Genomic DNA, 11,407 nt, shown 5'->3' with positions numbered 1-11,407 from the left:
AGAGATACTCTTCTGGAACACCAAAGACACCAATTGAAACCCTAAAGCTGCAGAGATAAATAGGAGAAGAAAATCAGTGAGGAGGGAGGCGATTGAGAGGCGGAGAAAAAAAAATTAACGGCGAAAAAGTTTCAAAAACGAAAACCCTAATCCCAAAATCAAAGCAAAAATCAGTGTTGGAAGAGACAAAGGGAGAGGATTGAATAGTTACCTGAGCCGCCGAATCACCGCCAAAGGTGAGCACCAATTTGTTTTTCCTCTAAATCTCCGTTCTGTTGCGTCTTTGGGTTTGAGGTCGTGAGAAGTGAGAGAGATTGAGGAAGGCGAGTTCGTTGAGAGTGATTGAGAGAGATTCGTTGAGAGCGATTGAGAGAGATTTGCTGAGAGTGATTGAGAGAGATTCGTGAGAGCAAGAGAGAGGTGATGTTGAGAGCGTGAGAGAGAAGTGAGGTTGAGGGCGATCTGTTACACTATTCCCATTTTTTTTCTTTTAATTTATTTTAAACAGAATAAACCATTAAAAACACGTTTAAAATTCCTAGGTCTTAGTTAATAATTGTTTTTATATTTTCAATTTATACCCCATTGAAAAACCCAACAGCCAAGCGGCTGGGTTTAATTATGGTAGTCCAACAGATTTCTTTTTTATTAGTTTTTATTTTAATTCAAATTTTTAATCTATCTTGGTTTATATATCCAAGTTGTTGTTGTAAATAATAACTAGTCATGAATGGCCTAGTGGAGAGAGGGTAGTTTCTAGGTCTTTAGTGGAGTGGGTTCAATACCCACATATGTAGCATTTTATTTCTTTTAGCATTTTATTTCTTTTAGCATTTTTTTTATGTTTATGTTTTTATTATACTCATAGTTTCATTATTGTTTAATAACACCGATTTGCTTTCTTTTAATTTCATCATCCATTCAAAACCATTTTAAACTATTAAAATCACACTTTTCTCGATTCAATGTCGAGCCCATTTTCATACCCTTGTAACTTGATTGCTTTTAAGCATCGCCATCAACCTCACATAGCTTACTCTTGGGCTTTCTTACAATGAGCCGGTTCTCTTGCACTTACACTCATACTTTGCATTATTTGTTGTTGGGCCCGATTTAATTATTTCATGATTTTGAATCCCTATTTGACAAAATGTACCCCTCTCCCTCGATGTGTAATAATTTTGTACTGTTTTATTTTCTTTATTTGTTTGACTGTTTAGTTAGATACTAACACAAGAATAAAATCAACCATTTCCAAAAAATACAAAAATATGACTCGATCCAATGTCGAGTATTTTCTCAATAAACAAATCAATTCATTTCTCCTTCCTATTCTATTCCATTTCTTTCAAACTTTCATCAAACGCTTGATTCAACGTCAAGCCATTTTTTCTAATAAAAACTCAAAAAATATTAATTTATAGTTAAGACCTTTTCAATAAGATGGAAGTGGAACGTGGTGTATACCGCGCACTCCTGAGACTAGGATTCGAGATGTATATCTCGCCAATCCTAGCTCTCGCCATCATCCAAACTTATCCATTTTGTTTTTCCTCCAGCACTCATCCAAATTTCTCTTAAACGCCCACCAATACTTGATCTAGGGTCAAGTCATTTTCACAACAAAACTCAAAATACCTAATTATTATTTAACACTTTCTCAATAAAGGTGGAAATGGAACATGGTGTATACCATGCACTCCTGAGATTAAGATTTGAGACGTATGCCTCACCAATCTTAACTCTCGCCATCGTCTAAAATTGTCAATGCGGTTTCTTCAAACTCTTTCTCAATCAAATTCCAAAATACTTAATTGCTATCTTAAACTCTTTCAATAAAGATGGAAATGGAACATGGTGTATACCATGCACTCCTGAGGCTAGGATTCGAGATGTATATCTCGCTCATCCAAGTTCTCGCCATCACCCAAAAAACATCAAACCAACAAAACTTCTTTTCTCGCCGCCGTGCGACTACTCAAAGAACCTTTTTCATAAATGAAAGATATATTGTCTTAAGTGATACAAAACAATGTTTCGGCCATGATTGTTGAATAGAGATAAACGACGCTTTTCCGAATGTAGATTTATAAATCCGTTCGATGTGTGGTATGAGTCCACTCCTCATCTATTTTGGGTAAAACAATGTTTTCGTCGATTGATACAATATAGCCTTCGCTAAAATCGACCAACAAACAAACATTTTTCTACCCAGAACTACGTAAGCCTTGACTTCTCTTTTGAGATACGTAGGAGCAGGATTTTAAATCTTGTCAGGCCCACTAATAAAAAACTTAGGTTTAGTCCTTCGTCAAAAATCCAAAAACATTTCTTCTATCTTCCTTTCTTTCTTTCCCACCTAATAATTCGAAAAGCCTAATATTTTAACTAACACTAACGCACACAACTGACCTAATGGTTCCCGTTGAGTACAACGGACGTGAGGGGTGCTAATACCTTCCCCTCGCGTAATCGACTCCCGAACCCTGATATTGGTTGCGATGACCATATCTTATCCTTTCTTTTGTCTTGGGTTTTATCGATATTTCCCCTTTCCTTTTTAGGAATAAATAAAGTTTGGTGGCGACTCTATTCAGTCCATCATTGCGAGCGTGCGATCGCGCTTCGCTTTGAATCCGTATCCCCATTTTTTTCGAGGTGCGACAGATGGCGACTCTGCTGGGGAATATAATCCCTAAGTGAGTCAAGCCTAGTTAGGACATTTGTGTGCCTTTGTTTGTTTAATTTTGTGGTTTTTCCCTTATTTGTTGCTTTTTAATATCTTTATTGTTATATTGATATTTGTTGTATATTGGTTCCACTGTGTTGGGTACTTGGATTTTGATTGCAAACCATGTGGGAAAGACTCTGCACCCGAGTCTAGAGTGGAAAAAACATAAGATAGGACGATGGTTGAGTAGTACGGACTCCCAAGGTGGATACTTCATAAGAGTCGGTACGAGAACCCCACTTAGAGTAGATTCTTTTGCAAATATTGTCGCCCGAGGTGTATACCTCGTAAGCGTCGATGTTTCAAAGGGGTCCATGACTCTAAGAACCTTTTAGAACATTGAAACTTTGGCCAACTAGAAATGATGGTTGCGTAATATGGATTCCCGAGGTGAACACTTCGTAAGAATCGATACGAGAACCTCGCTCAGAATAGATTCCCTAGATGGAGTTGACGATCGGAAAGTATTTTCCGTAAGCGTCAAACAGTCTTTTGAATCCATGACTCTGGGTACCCTGTCTAGAACCCAGTCGATGGTTGGGTAGTACGGACTCCCGAGGTGAATACTTCGTAAGAGTCGGTACGAGAACCTCACCCAGAATAGATTCCCTTGATGGAGTTGACGACCGAAAAGTATTTCCCGTAAGCGTCAAACATTCTTGTGAATCAATGACTCCGGGGATCCTTTGTAACCAAACCTCAGATCTTACCCGGTGAGAACCTATTCTTGGAAAACAATCAGATTCATCAGTACCTCAGACTTTTGAACCCGTGTATGAAAAAAACAAATGTGCATGGCTTGCATTGCATTCATTCGCATTCCATTGCATCCGCATCTCATCATAACGCATGTCATTTTCCAGACAAAATACAAAAAAAAACTCATTCATCCTTTGTCCATGATCAGCAAAGTGATTCCTAACACGCGTTTAGAACAAAGAACCATGTCTCAAGATATGATGGACGAGCTAAGGAAAAGTCAAGAAGTATTGAAGGAGGAACTTAATCTTTTGAAGAGCCAAATGAGATGGGTCTTGGAAACCCTGCAAGTCTTGTTGGGAAAAGAGGGTCACCCAATATACACTGCTGCAACAAAGAGAGCTATTACTCCACATCCATCTGGTGTTACCCCAAGTCAAGGGAAATCCTATGTGGCAACTCCTCATTTACCAGTATATGGACCTCCCTTAAGACGTCATCATCAACATCCTCTGGCTATTTCTCCTCAAAGTCACCAAAGCCAGGTTCAAAACAAAAATCAGAATCAGAACAAGAGGAACAAGGATCACAATGACTCGATTCCGGTGCCATATAGCAAGCTCTACCCGCAACTGATCCAAAATGCTTTGGTGACCCCTCGAGCTCTCACACCTGTGTCACCATACCTGCCATGGTACAATCCAAATGCAACATGTGAATTCCATAAAGGGGCATTGGGACATGACCTAGATTCTTGCTTAGCGCTAAAAGCCTTGGTACGAGGACTGATTAACAAAAAGAGCTTAGTTTTTGAAGAAGATCACTCGAAGATCAAGTGCGGATACCATACTGGAACAATGGGGCACTCCATCGAGGAATGCAAGAGTTTTAAGCTCAAGCTGCAAGGGTTGATTGACATAAGGTCACCAACACTCAAGGAAGAAGGCTCGGGTACATATACCTTGATTTCTGGGCCAGGTAATGAGAAAGGGAAAGGACCCCTGAGACCCCTCAAGGTTTTGTACCACAAGGAAGATGTCAGGGATGTGGCTAATGAGCTATCATTATTTCTTGGTAAGAGCATTGAGATACCGCCTTGGATTTCCAATGTCACGACCCATACCAATGAAAGAAAAGGAGAAGTGAGTAGTGGATCCAAGAGGGTTGCGTTCAACGATGAGATTGAAGGAAAAGAATTTGAAGATCATCCTGCCAATGTCAAAAAGCTTGTTGATCCCAACCTTCAAGTGGCTGAAAATGAGCAGTTAGCAATGCCCAAAGTGTTGTACCAACAACCACCACCTTCTGGTCTTCGTTGCCAACAATCCTGGTTTGCTCCTCATCCAAATCAACAAGCCCAAGGCCCGAGATATCAAAAGCAGCATAGGCTTCAAAATAGCTTGGAAAGAAGAAATGATCCTCGACATCCAGTCTTCATGACATATAGCCAACTCCTACAACCTCTGATTCAAAACTCGTTGGTGGTTCCCAAGTCTCTTAAGCCGGTTCCACAACCTTACCCACCCGGGTATAACCCAAATGAGAAATGTGGATATCATGCCGGATCAGAAGGGCACTCAACTGAAGATTGTGACGCTTTCAAAGCCAAAGTACAACAGCTGATTGGCAACAGGTACATAGCCTTTCAAGAAGGAAGCTTGGTGGTAAATGTTAACCCATCGACCGGATAAGTGCGAAGATCTCAAGGGGTGTCCCCCTAAGTTAATGGATCAAGATTGAAGAAGTCATTCCCTAAAGCTGGCAATCATTTGGCTGTTTCAGCATTTCTTTTGTAGTTTCCTTGCATGTTGACTGTTAATTGCTTTTAAGCATTGTTGTTTTCTTTGAATTGGTAAGATTAATGAAATGTTTATGCATCTTTTGAATTGATCCATTCGTATTCACTCGTTTCTCATTTATGTTAAAAACAAAAATACTCCTCTCATTCACTTTTGTTTATCAAACCGTTGTGCTAACAAAGATTGGAGGGAGGATGATGAAAACGAAACACCTGAAATTGTTGTGGTATGCTTTTGAGTAAAACCTTGTCGATGATGTAAGGCATTGTTTCAAATCCCCAAACACTGGAGTGATAAGGAGTTAATCCCTAGACAACCACTTTGAGCCTAGAAGTTGGTGTTTATTTCGGATCTAAAACCCTTAATCTTAACCTGGGGCAGGGTAGTTATGTTCAGATAGTTTGATCGTGCATTCAATCTTTCAAAAATCGTCCGTATATACATCCTCCAATTAGGTTCAACCACATGTTATCCTTCGCACACATGTTGAGATGTCGAAGAAGCTAAGAAAAGCTAAAATTAGTGTTGGTTGGTCCTCATCCACCAATAATGTGGCAGTCACACCTTTAAAAAATAAAAAAAAAGGCTCGCTAAGTCAAATACCACAAAATGACTTAGGCAAAAGTCGGGGCATCCCAATGGACCAAAAGCTTCAAAGAAGCGGTCCAGGAAAAGTCAGGGATAAGGAAAATCAATCAAAAGAGGTCATTAAGTCCTCGACAAAAATAAAATAAGGGGACTGCCATTTCAAGAAAATTCGTCTTGAATCCCCATCACACCTTCGAACCCTCTTGGAAGTCGAATGCGTGTATCGAATTAACTGAACGTAGGAACTGGAGATCATCAAGAAGAAGGGGTGGGTAAAAACAAATTTTGAGCCTTATATCCTTTTGTTTCAAGAAACTGCGAACCAGACCACGTTACAACCCTTAAAAGACCTAATTGAGGCAGGGTTTATTTTGAAAGCATACTATAACAAGGTTGTGTTAACTTGACTCTAAACGATTTTTGTTAATCATTTGATAGCACCAACTTGCATACTGTGAATGACTTGATCACCATTGTGTTCTTATCAACGACTCGTTCACTGTATTTCACCCATTCATATCAATAAACTTTGAGTTCAAATTTTTGCATAAGCATTGCATTAAGATTACCATTTCTGAATGCACAATCTTATTTGCGAGTCAACACTTAGCATCAAAGAAATGCCAAATACAGTGGAAGAATTGATAAAGTGAAAGAAGTCTAGTCAGGGGCAAATCACTTTGAGCATCAGTTAATTTGAGCTAATCACCCTAAGGGTCATCTAGCCAAGAGTAATCTGCTTCAAGAATCAGACCGGGGCAAGCCACCTCAGAGCTCAGTAAGTCCAATCACTCCATGGTTCAGTTAGCCAAGAGTAATTTGCTTCAAGACTTAGACTGGGGCAAGCCACCTCAGAGCTCAATGAGTCCAACTATCCAAAGGAAAGTCGACCAAGAGTCTACCATTCCAACATTTGGTTAGCCAAGTTCAGACCATTACAAGTTTCAAACACTTGGGGCAAGCCATCTCGAGGTAGTCTCATGGAAAGTTGTTTCCAAACCCACTTTCAAGGTGAACATTTCGAAATACCCAACAAACTGGGGCAAGATGAGCCACAGAGGGGCAGAACCTCTTTCTTCGTGCTTTCAAACTGCTCAAACAAATTCTGCCATACGTCAACAACTATTGAGTTTAAGACGAGTGTCCGAAAATTATGCTAGCACGATTCATTAGTCCTCCAAAAGGATCCCATTGGCAAAGTTGTGGTTATCAAACTGGATAGAATCCTCCTTTGGCAACATCTATCATAAAATATTTGGTTGAGTTCTCGGTGTTGAGGAATCATGAGCTTCCATAAAAAGCCTTTACAAACTCCCAGTCTGCCCAGTGTCAGCATTCTCATAATCATGATCATTCATATATCATGCATAAAAGGAAATTCAAATCATGCATAGCCGAAATGTACTTCGTGCTTATTTTGCATTGACTCAGGTCTTGTTGTCGATCCTATGATCCTTTGACCTTTGATTCCAGTTTGTATTTGGTGCCCTTAAACCCACATCCGGTTTTCGCAGTCATTTTCAAATCCAATTTTTGTTCAATACCATTCAGGCCATATATGAACCTGTTGTTGAGCTTTATTCCGGTGTCAGGTCATACATGAACCTGTACTGAAAAGTTTTTTCCTTTTGTTCAAAACCATTCAAGTCATATATGAACCTGTTGTTGAGATTTATTCCAGTGTCAGGTCATACATGAACCTGTTCTGAAGATTTTTCTTCTCTGTTTGTTCAATACTATTCAGGTCATATATGAACCTGTTGTTGAGCCTTATTCCGGTATCAGGTCATACATGAACCTGTTCTGAAGTTTTTTCCTTTTGTTCAATACAATTCAGGTCATATATGAACCTGTTGTTGAGCTTTATTCCAGTGTCAGGTCATACATGAACCTGTTCTGAAGATTTTTCTTCTCTGTTTGTTCAATACTATTCAGGTCATATATGAACCTGTTGTTGAGCCTTATTCCGGTATCAGGTCATACATGAACCTGTTCTGAAGTTTTTTCCTTTTGTTCAATACCATTCAGGTCATATATGAACCTGTTGTTGAGCTTTATTCTGGTGTCAGGTCATACATGAACATGTTCTGAAGATTTTTTTTTCTCTGTTTGTTCAATACTATTCAGGTCATATATGAACCTGTTGTTGAGCTTTATTTCAGTGTCAGGTTATACATGAACCTATTCTGAAGATTTTTTTTCTCTGTTTGTTCAATACTATTCAGGTCATATATGAACCTGTTGTTGAGCTTTATTCCAGTGTCAGGTCATACATGAACCTGTTCTGAAGATTTTTTCTCTGTTTGTTCAATACTATTCAGGTCATATATGAACCTGTTGTTGAACCTTATTCCAGTGTCAGGTCATATATGAACCTGTTCTGAAGAGCCTTTCTCTATGATTGTTTCAGTGTTGTCAAGTCATATATGAACCTGCTGATGAGCTTTCATTCCAGTATTACCAGATCATATATGAACCTATTGATACACTCTTCTTGAATTTTTTTGAGTTTGTTAGGTCATACCTGAACCTGCTGTCAGAACTTCTTGATATTCCCCAGCGTGGTCAGGTCATATATGAACCTGTTGTAGCATTTTTTTTCCTTTATTCGGGTTTAGTAAGTCATATGTGAACTTACTACCGAAATCCCTTGTATTCTAAGCGTCGTTTATCAAATTTCACTTTGAGTACTCCCCAGTGTGTGTCTGATTCTCCAGCAGTTTTGTTTTCCCCAACAAATTTGTTTTTTTACCATTTGTCTGTCTTCCTGTGGACCATCAGCATTCCCCACAGCTTGGTTTGTCTAGTAGCATCTCCTGTCAAGGGTCCACCATATCCCTAGCAGGGAAGAAAATTAAAAAAAAAAGAAGAGAATCTTGCATCCATGCATATCATATCATATCATATCATATCACATCATGTCATAGGGATTCAGGATCAAAATCCGGGTCTTCTTAGTATTTAACCATCTCCCACTATGATCATATGAAGAGTGTCCTGCTTCATATTCTCTAGTTGAAGATACTTAAATATGGGCAACTGTCATACCCCGATTTTGGTCCTGAATTTTTTCCATTTTTTCATTTTTATTTGGCACTTGGCCTAAAGTTCATTTGCATACATTCATTCCCAAATCCATATTTTGTGATAAACTTTGGTTATTATCTAGCTTTTGATCATGGTGCTTTGTGATTGTAAAATGGATTTTAGTTATTTGATTTTTTAATTTTCAATTTTAATTTAATTTCAAAGTAAATCTAATTCCAAATTTTAAGTTAATCTTAATTGTGTTTTACTAATGATTCAAACTCTAATTGATTTTAATTTCCAAATGAATGTTAGAGTTGATATCAAGGTAATTTTAACAAATTATAGATTGATTCGATTTTAATTGGTTTTGTTGGTTTTTTTTTAATTTTAAATTGACATTTTGATTAGTCTTAGATTTATTTCTAAAATCCATATTCATTTCTATAACCGCAAATTCATTTCATTCAAACCAAGTTTGTTACAACCTTAAAATCATAAGTAATGTTTGTTATTAAAACAAGCATTTTACATAAGCATTACATTATGCCTCATTGGTTATTCATATACATTTTATGCTACATACATTATTAAAACAAGCATTTTACATAAGCATTACATTATGCCTCATTGGTTATTCATATACATTTTATGCTACATACATCAAACTCCAAACCACATATTCCAAAACATAAACAAAACACTAGTCAACATTTTCACCTTGACCTAACAACTTCTCCTTTCATTACAAGTGACAAAGCACCAACATTAGCCCCATTCTCCGATCTCACACCAGGCATAACCATATCTACATCAACACCTATGAATGAAATGGTTGTTGTAAACTCTGTGGATCCAGGTAGTAAGAATCGACAATGTATAGCTTACATTGAAGCCAAAGGAAGACAGTGTGCGAGATGGGCAAATGAGGGAGATGTATACTGTTGTGTGCACTTATCCTCTCGTTTTTGGGCCGGCTCAGCAAACGCCGAAAACCTGGGTCAAGTTGATACTCCTATGTGTGATGGTACAACTGTTGTGGGTACTAAATGTAAGCACCAGGCTCTACCTGGGTCGTTATACTGTAAGAAACATCGGCCTAATGCTGAAACAATACATGTCTCGAGTTTACCCCAAAGTACTATGAAGAGGAAACATGAAGAAAATTATACTGGTTCAGAGAACATGTTCTGTAAAGACATATTATTGGTAAATGGCGAAGGTTCACTGCAAGTGGATCCAGTTCCATATATTGCTGGTAATTCATTACATGGAGTAAACAACTTGTCTGAGAAGCCGGTGCATTCTGAAACGGGTTATGTTGCAATGAAGGCTCCAATCTGTATAGGGTCTCCTCCATTTTATAATAAGAATCCTCGTAGGGAATCTCCTAAGTGCTATTCCTTATACTGCGAAATCCACCTTCCAAGTTGGCTTAAATGAGCAAGAAATGGGAAGAGTAGAATAGTATCCAAAGAAGTTTTCTCAGAACTTTTGAGGGGCTGCAACTCGTGGGAGCAAAAGATACATCTGCATGAAACCACCGAACCTGCGGAAACAGAACGAGTTTAAGGAAATGCATTAATGTTTAATTTGCCGGCTTACCGATGGAATTCGCCTTATACTTCCTTCAAACGAATTTCATGATGGAATAGGCATCAAACCGGGCTGGTCAAAACAACGTCCAATCTGTTGAAGCTACGACAGTGAATTTGAGCACTGAGTTAATAGTCGGTCTTGTTGATAACATCGTTGTTTGTGCTTAGAATTAATTTGGTTTCCGCTTGATCGGGTGTTGCTTTTGATGCTGCCATGTGCGACTCTATCAAATGCAATGCAGAGTCGAATGCTGCTCATGCTAACCTTATTGCATCTGTAATTCTCAAGACCCAAGATTCAGGTTCAACAGGCTGTGCTGGCACCTTCGGACATCATTCCCGCTCCAAACGCAAGTATTTTATGAAGAATTTGGACAAGACATTTGATTCCAAGGCTTTGTATGACACTTTTTCTACCATTACACATCCTGTTTTTTGCAAAATGGCTACCGTTGGTTCTGGCCAATCTAAAGGTTTTTAGCTTTGCCCAACTTGAGAATGTTGAACCTGCAAAGAATACAAATTGATAAGTTAGACGGAATGTTGATCAATGAAACGATTACACATTCTCTGATGTTAGTTCGTCTCGAGAAACACTGGCAGAACGAAAGGGGTTGACGTGGGATCCAATTATGAGAGTTGCTTTTAATGTAAGGCACAATGGTTTCAGCAAGGATGAATCGTCGGTTTTGGCGGATAACTCAGAATTTTTTTTCCACGCAAGTAGGAAGTGTCAATGGCATTCTTCCGAAGAGTAGGGCTTATATGTCAGCAGGGTATGCTTCCAGAGTACCTTCAAGGATAAATCAACAAAGTCCTGCAGAACAGAATGGAAGATTAGCAGATGACGAGGATGTTCCGAGTGCACCTCCATTTTGTGGTTCTACTCCAGAGATAAGACCAAAAAATGAGTAAATTTCAACTTCTACAGCTCGCAGTACTCCAAATAAGGCAGAAGAATCAAG

Source organism: Lathyrus oleraceus, chromosome 6, assembly GCF_024323335.1.
Source record: "Lathyrus oleraceus cultivar Zhongwan6 chromosome 6, CAAS_Psat_ZW6_1.0, whole genome shotgun sequence".
Classification (NCBI taxonomy): domain Eukaryota; kingdom Viridiplantae; phylum Streptophyta; class Magnoliopsida; order Fabales; family Fabaceae; genus Lathyrus; species Lathyrus oleraceus.
This window is presented reverse-complemented; position numbering follows the sequence as displayed.